Raw genomic sequence first — 16,580 nt, forward strand, 5'->3', positions numbered from 1 at the left:
GGTGGGAAGGTGGTGCTACTTAAAGCACTATGGGTCTTAAGTAAATTGGAGGGAAAATAGGTACAGAGGACCATTGCAGAGTTTCATATAGCAACTAGATGTATGCATTGCCTAAAGGGTGTATTTACAAAGAATGACAACCTTAATAGCTTTAAGTCCCATTATTGGCACAAATTTCTACAATTTGTGCTTTGAATTGCAATAAATAGATGCCTCAATGAAGGCATAAGAGCAACCATATACAAGATTGGCATATTGGTGCGTTGGATCTCCACCAAGGAAATAAGAAGAGATACCTTGGAGTCAGCACGTCTAAACTCCATCAAGGCCATGTGCATGGTTAACAAGTTTCTACCAAAAATCATCTTGACCATTCAGATGCACCTCTTAGTTCATGTCATCGATGAGGTTATAGTTGAAGGGAAAATCCATAGTCGTTGGATGTTTTTTCTAGAGAGATTCATGAAAACTCTAAAGGGATTTGTTTGACAACGAGCTCCCCTAGAGGCTAGTATGAATGAAGGATGGATTTTACAAGAATATCTTGTTTACATAACAAAATTTCTCAGTGCTTTTGACCCAAAGATATCTTGGCTATGGAGCCATGAAGAAGATGATAAAGTAGTTAGGGAAGTGCCACAAGGAAATGGGCTCATAAGGATGATGCCCAACACCTTACGATGCGAGAGAAGATCAATAAATTTTGCATCTTGAACTCAAAGGCTTTGGTTAAATGGACTCAAAGGTATAAGGAGGCTATGGTTAAATGGATTTAAAGACATAAGGAGGTCAAGGCACATTGTATCATTTCTTGACAAAATTGTTGAATGGTTGTAGGCTAGTTCTATTGTGTTCACATTCATGGGTTTACTTTTCAAACTATTTATGCCTCTTTTGCATAATCATTTGAATGTGAATGGTTGTAGGCTAGTTCTTCTTGAACTTCAAAGAAGAACATCCAACCTGCATTATTTGATTTCATGCCTTCCAAATGTTGAAGCCATACTTCATCAAGGAGTTGAAGAAGAGGAACACTTGTTGCCATATGTACATGTTTGCATAGATTTGTTTTGTTCCATAGTAAACTCCATGAGGTCTGATGTGGTCTCCCTACATGGGACCATGTGCGATTGCTGTATGTACCATGTTTGCATAGATTTGTTTCATTCCATAGTAAACTCCATGAGGTCTGATGTGGTCTCCCTACATGGGGCCATGTGCGATTGCTTATACAAGGTGTGTCGACCTATGAGTGCAGCAAAGCTGTGTAGCAAAATGTAGTACCTACCAGTCAGTGATGATTGTGGACACCTATAGTTTGTCCAAAGGAAAAGGAGGCTGAGTGGCACAAGCTACATTGCTTGTTGCTAGGTAAATGTGGGAGTTGTCCCAAGCCTCTATTTTTCCTGTGTAAAGTCAGTGATGGTGGGGGTGCAATTATAAGGTGAAAAGCATATGAGTATGTTATTGAACAAACTAGAAGAGGTGTAACAACAAAGAAGAGAATGTAGTTTGTCTATAAGGAGACGGATCCATCCATTATCATCCCACAATTCCAATAGCACCGCAAAACATTCATCACACACAACTTTTGTAGTTATTGGTAGCACACACAATTCTAGGAATGTATCAAAAACTTTCTTAATGGTGTGGTCTTGTCGGTTGTAGATTTTGTAGAAAACTACACCTTCAAGGTCCAAAATGAGATCGAATCAATGCAGTTGCACAATGACTAGTGCACCATTCTGTCCACATGCTATGGGAAGGAAAAGGAAGACATCAAAAAGCAAGATATTTTCTACATCTCTAATGAGATGACACGTTATTTGTGCAACATTGTTTTTTGCAGCACCACCAGTGGTGGTGGTTAGAGTCTGAAGGCTTGAAGTTTAGCGGCACTAGGTTTGGTTAGATGATGTTGCATCTCAATTTAAGGGAGCTTGCTCTTTTTACTTCATTGGATGTGGTAACACTTTTTATTCACTATTCCCCTTATCTTAAGCATCTATTTTGCTATTGTACTTTGCCTTTAGATTTTGTTAGTGAGTACTTTTCTTTCAAAGTGTAACACAGACATGATACCATTTCAGTACATAGTTCATAGTAGAGTCAATCAGATATAGTTTTATTTCACAATACACAATACATAGTATAAAGAGGATAGTAGATTGCGTAGTACATAGTATATAGTAGATTGCACTGTACATAGTACATATAGTTTATTGTAATTTGAACATAGTACACACTTCTTAGTTGGTAACATTTTCTACATCTCTTATCTATTCATTTTTTGGATTTGGAAGGTACTTCTCTATAACTGGTCTTCACATATGCTGGAACATTTTTGGAAGCGGTCATGGCAAGGGTGAGCATGATGGTGCAGGTTCTATTATTAAGTGTAAACTCATCGCAGAGCACCTTGACGTAGATGGCACAAAGTTACAAAATTCACATGACATTGTGGAGTGGTTGAATTTGAAGATGGGTGATGATGGAATGAAGCAACTGAGATTTGTCAAGGTGAAGGTGAGTGATGTGGATCGGACCAATGAGTGGGCATGCGAGACAGTTAAGGGATCATGTACAATTCATTGCATCCTTGATTCATTAAGAAAGATTCAACACAAGTGCTTTTTAGAAGCCTCACGTGCTTCTATTCCTTCTGCATGGATGAGGTCTAGGGACCAATGTAACACATTGGATCATACTGGATCATGAAGTTTGAAGAAGTTAGAACCCATCAAAGTGCAAAATGCTACTCCCATTTGACAAAAATGACACCTTATACTCCATAGAGAATGAGATGTTTTTGCATATATGGTGGAGTTGGGAGTCAAAGCATTTTCTTTGTTGATGTGAAGCATCTTCACTCTGGACTCCAACTCTAGCCAGTTACAAGGCTTGGGCTTTGCAAACATTGTTGCAAGATTTTCCTTTAGGAAAGGGCCCTTGTACTCTTCCATTGTATATGACATCTTTCAATAACATGGTAGGGGACTCATACCATACATGCTATCATCCCCCACCTCAAACTTGTAGTACTCGTATGGTGTCATTCTTACAAACTCTGGGACCGTGGGCCATCATATTTTGATAGCTGCATATCAGGTATGGAATGAGAAGGGTGAAGAGTTCATCATCTTCTTGCTCCCCTTCATAAATGTTTGGAGCGATATGCAACTATGTTTTGGGTTCAAGATTGCTTTATCTTCGGAGTGTAATCAACTTGTAGTGTTTGTGCATGGGATTAAAAGTAAAACCATGTTTTTCTTTTGATCACTATGTAAGGTTTAAGAAACAAAAGCTCTACCGGATGTGAAGGGTGTGTGTGGCCTATGAGCTACACACACTATGATTACGAGAAACTGAATGAAAAATGTGGTTCCCTTTCCACCTGCCACAACAAGTAAACTCATTTTGGATGCAGTCCAAGAGGGGGAGAAATTTTTTTATCCATCACTGATACTACCAAGTCACCTACATCAAAACTTGTGAAGAGAGTTTCCAAGAACTGAATAAGTGCAGGCCTTACTATGATACCACATGATTTCCCATGCTATGTCATGGGGGTTGTAACTACTCAATTAGAAGACTCAATTAGAAGGGAATGTCAAATGACCATCCAACAAACCAAAAGATACAAATAGTCTAATAGATCTATATTGCAACACCTAGGAAACTTTAATTTGGTAAGTTAATGGCTCTCTCAATCTTTCTCTCTGCCTCTCTCTCTCTCTCTCTCTCTCTCTCACACACACACACACACACACACTCTCTCTCTCTCTCTCTCACACACACACACACACACACACACTCTCTCTCTCTCTCTCTCACACACACACACACACACACACACACACACACACACACACACACTCTCTCTCTCTCTCTCTCACACACACACACACACACACTCTCTCTCTCTCTCTCTCTCACACACACACACACACACACACACACTCTCTCTCTCTCTCTCCTTCTCTCTCTCTCTCTCTCTCTCTCAATATTCATTATACTCTTAAATCATTATGTCTACTTAGGATGTAAATGCTACAAACTACATTGCGAGTACAACCTAATCCGGTAGTACAATCAAGGCACTAGAGGCAAGGCACAATGAGGGATGCTGTTTAATTAACACTGCCAATCAACACCGTAACTCATAAGATTCATGCGTGGCCTCAAAGGGTATATGGTTTATGTTTGTTCTTTTACTTAGAGTATCAGGCACACTACGTTTTCTTTCCAAATCAATAATATTGTATCATTGGATGCAAACTCTATATAAAAAATGTCCATTTAATATGCATGTCTTAAATTAAAGGTTGAGCCCTTATTCAAATGTATAAAGAGCTCTAATGTAGTTGGTAGATATCTATGCATAAGGTAAGACACCTTATGAAATTCATAGAGAGATCTATATGTATGTAAGAGCCCTTTTGAAATGCATAGAGAGATCTATATGTATGTCTGAAATTAAAGGTTGAGCTCTTATTCAAATGCATAAAGAGTTCTTATGCATTTGGTAGATATCTATGCATAGGGTAAGAGCCCTTATGTAATGCATAGAGAGATCTCATACATTTGGTATAACCGTCTATGACAATGCATAGGGGCTCTACCTTATGCATAAAGCTGAATGAGAAGATCTTAAAGAGATCTTTATGCATAAGGTAAGACCCTTATGAAAATTCATAGATCCCTCATGCATTTGTATAAGGGCTCTACCTTATGCATATAGCTCTATGCATTTTGCAGAAGGACTCCATGTTACACATAGAGCTCTACGCATAAGGTAAGAGCCTTTATGAAAATGCATAGAGCTCTCATGCATTTGGCAGAGCCATGCATGAATTTGCATAAGGTTTCTACCTTATGCATAGCGCTCAAAGAGAGATCTATGCATTAGGAAACATCCCTTATTCAAATTCATAGAGAGATCTATGTATAAGGTAATACCGACACAATTTTAGCGATATTTTTACTGATACCAATTCTATCACTAAGTGACACCCATAAGTTTTTTCACGATAAGCTAGTGTCGCTAGACCTGCCCCATCAGTTGTAGTGCCAACTCTAACTTATGCATAAGGGCTCTACCTTATGATAGAGCTCAAAGAGAGTTCTATTCATAAGGTAAGAGCCCTTATGCAAATTCATAGAGATCTCATGCATAAGGTAAGAGCCATTATGAAAATTCATATATCTCTCATGCATTTGGTAGAGCCCTCTATGCATTTTCATAGAGGACTCTACCATATTCATAGATCTCTACCTTATGCATTTGGTAGAGCCCTTATGCATTTACATAAGGGCTCTAACATATTCATAAATCTCTACCTTATGTGAGCTCTCATGCATTTGGTAGAGTCCTCTACGCATGCATAGAGGGCTCTACCAAGTGCATGAGCGATCACAAAGGCTCTCTATGCATGAGAGCTCACATAATCCCTCTCTTCATGCATAGAGCTCATAGATCAGAGACCTATACATGCATAGAGAGCACTCTATGCATGCATAAAATGCTATATCCATAAGGTAGATCCCTATATTCATGCATAGGCAAACTTTATGCATGCATATAGATCATAGAGAGATCTCATGAATGTGTAAAAAAAGCACTCCTATAGCCCCTGAGGATGCAACATTAAAGAAAAATGCAATGGATTTAGAGCTTTTGAAATAGAATGGAGAGGGAGAATAGAGATTGCTCAAGATAAATGGAAGACCTGCCCATCAAAGAAACATGAGTTATATTAAAGAGGCCTAAATATCAAAGAAACATGAGTTATATAAAAATAATTATACATAAGAGAGCTTATAAGAGTTCATACATAATCATTGAGAGGTGCACATATTGTCTCATTATGCATAAGAGCGAGCTCATAAGAACTCCATTTTATGCATAGCTCATAAAAGATCTCTCTTTATACTCTATGAATGCTCAACCAAAATAATAGAGCATTATACTCTATGCATAGAGTATAAAGTAAAAGGTTCATACATAAATCCTAAACATACAATAAAAAAACCATAGAACAAGAGCATTAGATTTAGGATTGGAATTTTCTCAAGAGTTGGCCGAAGAGAGCATGTCTTAAAGAGTATTTCCCTTCACAAAAAACCAAACATACATGAAATTATATAATATCAATAGAGAGAGAGGATTAGAGAGGACTAATGGGAGAAGAACATAGAAAATACAATCATTTTGATTTAAAAACATAAAAGGGAGGAGACATGAACATTGTGATTTGAGAGCACACTATGCTTGTGGAAGAGCAAGGAAGGAAGAAGATGAATGAGATGAAGGAAGAGACGGCTGTAGGTCATGTAGCGAGGGTACTGCAACATATCTCAACCTGATAAGAGAAATAGCCATGTCACGCTCTCAATGCCATCGATATCATTGTTTACACCACTCTCTCACTACTTTCACTCACTATTTTGTGGATATTTTTTTATAGGCCTTCATTCTCTTGTAATGCATAAATCTAACACATAACTCTATGCATGCTTTTATCCTTTGGCATGAACTATTCGATGTGTGATTAAACTGTTAAAAAACTCCCAATCACTCAAGGGTATGATATTAATATAAAAGAGAGGAGACAATGTTGTTTACCTTAGGAAAAAAGGAGGTAATAGCACAAGAAGAGAAGGGGAGCATAGCCGCATAGGATAGCTATGTGAAAATGAGAGAGTAGTGAGAGGGGACCTAACACAGCTACACATGCTGTAAAGTTATAGTGCATAGCTATGAACGCAGCTATAGCCGCAAGGCTATACACCTTGCTATGGGTAGCAACAAGGCTATACACGTGGCTATAGCCACACCCATAGTCGCATGTATAGCTGCATATTGCAAAAAAAAAAAGGATACCCCCCCTTCTCGTGTAGTACACTGCACCTCTTGTTTTTAAACATCTCCTCCTTGGAGCTCTAAATCTTACCTGCCAAACCCTAGATACGGCATGCCTTTATACCTTCTTGGAGCTCTAAATCTTACCTGCCAAACCCTAGCTATGGCATGCCTTTATACCTTGCCCTAATCTCCTTCTTCCCCTTGCTATCAAGCTCTAAATCTTACCTGCCAAACCCTAGCTATGGCATGCCTTTATACCTTGCCCTAATCTCCTTCTTCCCCTTGCTATCAAGCTCTTCTGACAAGCTTGTTGCCTCCCAAGCCCTCATCTCTTCTCCCTCATCTCCCTTCACAAGCAAACCCTCTTCTCCCTTCACAACAAGCAAGAAAGGTCTCTCTCCATACAAAGAAACCCAAGCATTGAGGTAATCTCAAGCTCTTGTCTTTCTTGTTTTCTTTAATTTTTTATTAAAAATAAACTAATTAATAACATGTTTTGTGTAGGGTTTACAAAGCTCTCAGCTCTTCTCCCTCTTCACCCTCTTCTCCCTTCACAAACAAGCTCTCTTCTCCCTTCACAAGCAAGAAAGGTCTCTCTCCACACAAGCATCACAAGCATTGAGGTAATCTCAAGCCCTTGTCCTTTTGTTTTCTTTAATCTTTTTAATTGAAATAAACTAATAACATGTTTTGTGTAGGGTTTACAAAGCTCTCAGCTCTTCTCCCTCTTCTCCCTTCACAAACAAGCTCTCTTTTCCCTTCACAAGCAAGGAAACCCTCTCTCCATAAACATCACAAGAAAGCTTAAGGTAATCTCAAGAAAAACAACATGATTACATGTTTTATTTAGGGTTTGAGTTACTTCAATGAGCTTGCTATGTCTGTCTCTTTTCCTTATGTTGCCCTCTTCTCTTTCTCTTATATGCATGCCTTAATACTTTACTTAAGTTATTAAATAAAGCCTTAACTAATATTTTAATTATTTTGGCTAGGTTAAGGTAAGAAGTCCACATCTTTGTCAAGGAGGCTTAGATCTTAGGCTTCTCTAAGCTCCCTTAACCGCCGTAAGCTTCTAGCAACAAGCATAAGAGACAATCACATCTTTGGCAAGGAAAATCACCATGCAAGAAGGAATTCTTTATATCCATATGATTTAAAGACCAACCCTTTGCTGCTGCAGCCATAGCACAATTGCCATTCTCGCAGCTAGGATGAATGTCTCCTTATAGTTAATGCCATAGGTCTGTGCATAGCCCTTGGCAATCAATCTCGCAGCTAGGATGAATGTCTCCTTATAGTTAATGCCATAGGTCTGTGCATAGCCCTTGGCAACCAATCTCGCCTTATACCTACTCACTAAACCATCAGCATTATGCTTGATCTTATACACACACTTACATCCAATTTCCTTCTTTTCATTAGGCAAAGGCACTAACTCCCATGTTGCATTTGCATCCAATGCTACCATCTCCTCATTCATGGCATCTTACCATTTTTATTTCCAAGTGCCTGCTCAAAACAAGTGGGCTCCAACTCTTATATTTCTTTATCCATGTAAGCATAATGATAGGCTGTATATCCATCATATCTTAACTTGTCAATAGGGTACCTAACCCTCATAGATGTGCATACACCTGTAGCATAGCTAGGTCTCCTCAAAATATCCCTAGTTCTCCTTACCCTAGGAGTAACCAAAGATGGAATGCAAAGCCCCTCATTAAGGCTCTGCTCAGAGCCACTAGAGTCACCATCCATATATAAGTGACCTGCTCATAGATCAAGCACAAAATGTAGATCTCCCTTTTCCTTTCCTTTGCATGATGCATGTATACCTACATATGTCCTCAACCTTCCTGACCATGGAATAACACTCGGTCCACTGCTAGAGGACTCTCTAGGTCCACTAAGCACCTGTGTGTGATTGCTACTCCACATGTGGTGCAACATCAGTACTTCTTACATTTGTAGCTTCTATTGTCTTCACTACTGGTACATACCAGCTACTTATCGCATCAAAGAAAACATCTTTGCTTACTCGCATGTCACAAGTGGTAGGGTTATAAATTCTATAAACTTTCTGCTCCAAAGCATAACCAATGAAGATGCATTTCTTTGCCTTTGGATACAGCTTTATTCAAGTGAGACACATCTAGTTTTAAACTTCTAGTTAGGCATCATACCATGAACAACTGTAGTGGCAGTCTTGTTTATATTATACACATCACTTCGCACTACTTTTTCCCAAAAATAATGTGGCATATTTTTTTAGACATTAAGTCATGTGCCACTTGCAATCTGACTATTTTTTCTTTCTGCAACACCATTTTGTTGTGGAGTGTACATGTGTGTATAATGTCTCTTGATTCCTTGCTTTCTCATCAAGAAATCACTGAACTCATTAGAAAAATACTTTCCCCCTATTTGATCTCATGAATTTTATTTGTATACCTTTTTTCTTCTTGACCAAGAATTTAAATCTCTGAAAGTGAGCAAACACCTCACTTTTCTCATGAAATAAACCCACACTTTCCTAGGGCGATCATCAATGAATGTAACATAATACCTGCAACCTGCAATCGTTTGCGGTTGTGGTCGGTACCCATATATCTAAATGTATAATATCTAATGGCCTTGAATTGACATGCTTTTCATGTGGGAAAGCATGTTTGGCCTGTTTACAAAGCTGGCATGCTTCACATACTTTATGCATTCCATCAACCTTAAACGTTGGCAAACTTAATAATATTTTGGGCCTGTATAGACTTCAGTCGTATATTCACATGACGAATGCACTTGTGTCAAATGTCAAATCTACAATGACACCTGTTCCATACGCAAACATGGCTAGCCGCCTTTACCTCAGGCATGTTCACCTCCTGCCATTTTTGTTAACCTTTGCAACCAAGTGACACATATTTTTGAAGTCTTCCACAAAACATCCTTGAGGATTAAACCTCACTTGTAGACCCTATTCAACCATCTGTCTAATAGAAAATAGGTTCTTTGTAATATTTGAAACATAAAGTATATCTTCCATGTACTTCATTTTTCCATCTTGCATAGACATTGGAACTTTACCAACATACGCAATGGGATGCGCAATATCATCACCTGTTTCTACATAACCTGGTTTTTTCATTTTCTACATGTCTCTAAACCACTCACCATGACTGGTCATGTGGTTAGAGGCACCAGAATCCACATGTCATATATCTTTATCTCCTAACACATCTCCTATTGTGGAACTGAGCATGTGTTGCATCACAAACAGCTCCGTCACCACCTTGTTTACTAGATGATGCATAGTTGCCTTGCTACACCTTTTCACTTTTAATGTCATTTTGCTTTTTCAAGTAGTACTTTGCCATGTGCCCTAGTTTTCCATAATAATAGCACTCTATGCTATTTGTACTTTGATTTCTTTGTTGCCAACCACCTTAGCCCCTCTGGCTCCCCCTACCTCTAGGATGACCTCTTCCTCCCATTGATAGACATGCTTTTCTTCTCCATAGTATGCAACTCTTGTTTTAGCTACAGTTTCCTTGCCTTTGTGTTGGTCTAAAATATATGCACCTGGTTCTGCCACATCATGTAACTGCTGGAGTGTTGGCATCCTATATGTGTCCTATCATTGTGTTTGTGAAATTGATTGAAATCCAATACATGAATTTCCTTGCACCTTAATTCCAATCCTTGAATGCATTTATATCCACTTGAGTGACATTTTCTTCAGGCAATTTTGGAGGCTCCTTATTGTCTCCTTCAACATAGTCCAAAATCCTTTACCCATCAAGAATTTAGTCATTTTTAACTTCTAACTATGGAAGTTGTTCTTGTCCAGCTTCTCATTGACAATCTGATTGCTTCCGTCATACATGTTAGCTTGCAATAACCACAAATCTACAAATAGATAATTTCTGTATGCAACTTGTAACATAGCAATATCTTCTCTAATTGTTGACAATGGTACTTTATTACAACTTGTATGTGACCAAATGTGACAAAAGTACATGTACATACATCCAAGATCAGAAATACATGTGTAAATACTGTCTGCACGCTCGAAATGCACTGATACACTGTAATAACTAGATTTCAAGCAAAGATAGTTCTCAACCAGAACTTCTTGAAATTATCGAAAACACCTTGTAGTGCCCAAACAGAGACCGAAACATAATTCTAGCCATAAAAATACAGTATAAAGTACTTGATACCCTGCAGGCACCTCCAAGACGAAGATAGCTCCTCAATCGGAGATGTGTAGCTCTTGGAGCTACCAAGGAGGTGTCACACCTAAACAAGAAGGGGAAGAGATGATGATGCTCTTACCCTTGTACCACTTCCTTTTTGGCTTTGTTCTTGAATTTTTATTTCCTCCTTAGCTCTTGAACCAAAGCTCTGATACCATAAAGAGAATATAGGGGAGAGGGAGAGCTTGAGTTCCTTTACAAGCAAACACATAAACACAAGAGAGAGCAAGACACACAAGAGAGATGGATGGCTGAATTAATTTCTATCTTCTTCTCTTTTCTATAACCATATAACTAAAAGATAAGAGTACATACTTAAGGGAAAGTACTCTCTTACAATAAGATATAATATTCAATCCATAGTATGAACTCGACTATATGAGCTGATGCTATAACTGTGCCATAACTCTAGTACTCCAAAGTGGCTGTCACACAGCTTGTCGTCCACTAGCGGCATATCAGCCATAATATCACCAACCATGCAAGTGGCATGAATGCGGAAGCTATCACCCAGGTGGTTTATCAATTTTTGTAGCACTAGTTGAGCTCGATATCTCAACAAAAATAGGTGTCTATATGTAGTCACTAGCTAGCTACATTTGATGAGCTACATGTGGTAGTAGGCTGGCTAGCTATATATGATGAGAGAGCTATCTATATATGACAAAATAGGTGTCTATAAGTACTTTCACATAAATGACTATTTTAAAACTAATAAGTAGTTTATTAAACTAGCAAGCTAGGTTGAGAACTAGTGTGCTAGCTAGTTTCATTTGTACATCCATACATCTCTAGACTCTAATACATACATGTTTCCAAGAAAGGTTATTAATTTTTTGTAATTATTAAAATTTTAAAGGATAATAAAGGCACATAATAAATAATGTTAGTTTATAGACACCATTTATCAATCTGACATAATCTTTATACCTTTTTAGTAATTTTAATAGTATGTAATTATGCTAATGTTATACTCATTAGCAAAACCAACCCAAAATTTAGAAATAATAAAGTAATTGAAACTTGGCTCATTAAATGTCTTACATTTTAATCTTTATTTATTTTGGGTTAAATCCTATTATGTGTAAGCTAGGCTATGTTCTTCAAATTTGAGATTTTACGACTTAATTTTTTTAGGTATCCCATCCCTTTATTTGGACGCACCAGATCATGCACTTACTATTCCAACATGGTTGGTGAAATCATGATTGGTTGCCTAATTTAAGAGCAAACTAGTAACCAACAATGGTTAACTTGTATAACTAGAATTGAATACTAAATGATTGTGACATATTAATTATTAAAATAATTCAAAAAAGAATCCAGATTAAGCTAGTTATCCATAGCGTGCATATGCCAAAGGATCACAAATCTAGATTAAGCTAGATGTTCAACACTTGGATTCTAGGTTGTTGAGATATCGAGCTCGTCTAGTGAGGCGGTGGTCACTGATGACCCGCCTGGGGGATAGGTCCCACACTTACACCACTGGCATGGTTGGTGAGATCTTGGGTGATATGCGGCCAGTGGGATGACAGGCTGTGTGACAGCCATTCTAGAGACTGGCATAGTTATAGCGCCAGCTCATTTAGTCGGGTTCACACTATAGAGAACCCGTGTATGTATTGGTTGAGTACCTTTCATATTATGTGTACTCTTATCTTGTATATGGTGTGTTGAGTGTTGAGTAGAGAAGAAGAAGATTTTCAGCCTCTCACCTTGTGTGTTCTCTATTAGGGTTTTGTGAGTGTGTGTGTGTGCTTGCAAGAGCTCAAGCTCTCTTCCCCCCTGCATCTTTTCATGGTATCAGAGCCTGGTTCGTGCTAAGGGCTGAGCTGCAAGCAAGAGAACCACAGGAAGCGGTACAAGGGTAAGAGCTTCAACTACTCTTCCCTATTGTGTTGGTGACTACACCCTTGTCGGGAGCTCTACGGGAGGCACCGGCAACGATCTCTGATTGAGGAGCTTTCTTCGCGGGAGTAAAGCTATAGGGCAACTATATAGTCCTTTGGACTGGTCCTTTGGACTGAAATTTCCGAGCCGAAAACGCGTTTCGGGCGCGTCTGGACCTCCGTTTTTCAGAAAAAAGGCAATTTCGAGCACTGCGGGTAAGTCATCGATTCTCTGCAGAACTCTGTTTTAAGAACTGCAGGAAGACAGGTTGACTGTGCAGACACTGTGGGTGCTGCAAAGAGGTCTACAGTTGCCATTGGGTGTATGTATGCACATTGAAGTCACTAGTTGTGACATTTGAGAGTACTACAGTACCGCTGTGCAGGAAATACAGCATTTGTGCAGAAAAAAACCAGAGTGCAGTTTCTGGTAAAATTGCGTGTTTAGCAAGATGTCTAATGATGGCATAACACAGATTGTGGCTGAGAAGCTGGATAAGAATAACTTCCATGCTTGGAGGTTCAGGTTGACGAATTTCCTGATGGGAAAAGGCTATTGGGACTACATAGAAGGTGAGCATGAAGAGGCACCGGAGATACCGGATATAAATCCGACTGCTGCAGATGTGAAAGAGTTTAAAGACTGGAACCAAGGAGCCATAAAGGTTATGTATTGGCTATCCATTAGTATACAGGACACCATGATTGGGCACATTCAGGATGCCAAGTCCCCCAAGGAGGCGTGGGACACCTTGGTAAAGCTTTATGAAACAAATACCAAGGCACGTAAGATACAGTTGAAGAATGAACTTCATACTGTGGAGAAAAAGAGCATGTCTGTGAATGACTATGCGTTGAAGATAAAGGGTATTGTGGAATCCCTTGCATCTATTGGTGTGTCAGTAGATGATGATGACAAGGTGGAAGTCTGTCTACGTGGTCTCGGGCCACAATACAAGGCGTTTAAGACGTCTATTCAGACTCGGGAAAACATTCCCAACTTTACAGATTTGGTGTCTCTGCTGATTATCGAAGAGAAGAGCTTGGGTGAAGACCAACAGTCTTCACAAAGCAAAAACAGTTCAGAGCAACAGGCCTTCTACACGAGTTCAGGAAGGGGACGAGGTAGAACGCGGTCAAGGAGGTGGCCGAACAGGTAATCAGAATTATGGCCAGCAGCAGCAGCAACAACAACAGTCCCAGAATCAACAACAACAACAACACGCAGGTGGAAGAGGCAAATTCAGAGGCAGGGGGAGTCAAAGAGGCCGAGGAAATTGGCAAAGGCAATATAATGATGCACGTGAATGCTATTATTGTGGTAAGCCTGGACATGTGCAGGCAGAATGTTATAAGAAGCAGGCTGACATGCAAAATGGGAAAGTGCAGCAAAACAACTATGCATCCTCAAGCAGAAATAATGAGGATAATGAGAGGTTGTTTGTTATGCAGCATGTCGTGAATGCCATGTCTGCAAATGTTGATGCAGCACAAAAAGATAATGTATGGTATGTGGATTCAGGCGCTTCGAACCACATGACGAGTCATGGGGAGTGGTTCAAGGAGATGAAAAACCCGGAGAGACCAGGTTTTGTGGAAACAGGGGATGACACTGCTCATCCAATTGCCCACATTGGAGATGTGCCATTGTCTATGCAGGATGGCAAAGTGAAGTACCTTGCAGATGTACTTCATGTACCGAACATAACAAAGAATCTGGTTTCAGTTGGCCAGATGATTGAGCAGGGTTTGCAGGTTCGGTTTAACCCTGATGGGTGTTATGTTGAAGATTTTAAAGACAAGTGCAGGTTGGTTGCAAAAGGCAACAGAGTGGGTAGAATGTTTACATTGAATGTAGACATGCCTGAAATGAGTGCTGCGATGTTTGCAAATGGTTCAGCAGTTGTTGCAAACACAGACATATGGCATAAAAGAATTGGACATGTAAATGTGCAGAGATTGAAGTCTATGCAGACAAAAGGAATTGTGACAGGGCTGCCAAAATTTAAAGTGGAAGGTATGCAGAAAATATGTGAAGCATGCCAATTTGGGAAGCAAACAAAGCATGTGTTTCCACGTAACAGATATGTGAGCAGAAATGCACTAGATGTTGTGCATTCAGATGTATGGGGTCCTACGAAGACCATATCTATGGGAGGCTGCAGGTACTATGTGACTTTCATTGATGACCACACAAGGAAAGTGTGGGTATATTTCATGAAAGAGAAGAGTGAGGTGTTCACTCACTTTCAGAATTTCAGAGTTTTGGTTGAAAAGCAAACAGGGAAATATGTAAAGTGCCTAAGGTCAGATGGAGGGGGAGAGTACTTCTCCAATGAGTTCTCTGAATTTTTGAAGAAGAATGGTATTCGGAGACAGTTTACATGCAGATACACTCCGCAGCAAAATGGAGTTGCTGAGCGGAAAAACAGGCACATTGCTGAGATTGCGCGAGCATTGATGGAAGAAAAGAATATGCCGCATTGCTATTGGGCTGAGGCTGTTTCTACAGCTGTATACATTATGAACAGGACTCCAACTGCAGCCATACATGATGTAACTCCAGAGGAGAGGTTTACTGGCAGAAAACCAGATTTGTCTCATCTGAAAGTTTTTGGATGCATTGCATATGTGCATGTGCCAGATGAGCTGAGAACTAAGCTGGATCCGAAAGCTGAAAAATGTGTGTTTATTGGATATTCCCTTGAGCAAAAGGGATACAGGTGTTATAACCCTGCTACACGTGAGTTGAGGGTAAGCAGGGATGTTGTCTTTGATGAGATGAGCAGCTGGTATGCTGCTGAAAAAGAAGCTGTTGGGGCTGATGTGAGTGGAAGTGTGGTTGCACAGAATGCAGGTCAGCAATCACAGTCTTTGAGTGGACCAGGAGAGTCCTCATCTAGTGGGTCTGTTGATAGACCATGGAGTGGCAGGCTGCGTCAAAATACCAGTCATGCAAATGTGATTAGTACATCACGTAAAGGAAAAGAGAAAGTGGTTGAGCCCCTTGGTATGCCTGACATTTCTGCAGGGCATTCTCATGTCGATGGAGAGTTTAGTGGCTCAGATATGAGCCTTGATGAGGAGCTTGGGATCCCAGCTATGAGAACACCTGGTGTAAAGAAGGCTATGGAAGCCATGAATGAAAAGCTGCGAAGATCAGGGAGAGTGAAGAACCCTGTGCAGAGATTTACATATGATGGTTATGTGGCACATCACTATGCATATATGGCAAAGGTTGTGCAGGTTGTTGAGCCCACATGCATTGATGAGGCTGTTGGAAATGTGTGTTGGGAGAAAGCTATGGATGAGGAGATGGATGCACTATATGAAAATGAAACTTGGGATTTAGTGCAATTGCCAGAAGGCAAGAAAGCCATTGGATGCAAGTGGGTGTACAAAGTTAAACATAACAGTGATGGAAGCATAAACAGGTACAAGGCTAGATTGGTAGCCAAAGGATATGCGCAGACATATGGGATTGATTATGAGGAAACTTTCAGCCCAGTTGCCAAGATGGCAACGGTGAGAGTTGTGATAGCAGTGGCTGCGTCAAAGCAATGGTCTTTACAT

The sequence above is a fragment of the Cibotium barometz genome, chromosome 50, assembly GCF_041138505.1.
Source record: "Cibotium barometz isolate CiBa-2024 chromosome 50, ASM4113850v1, whole genome shotgun sequence".
NCBI lineage: Eukaryota > Viridiplantae > Streptophyta > Polypodiopsida > Cyatheales > Cibotiaceae > Cibotium > Cibotium barometz.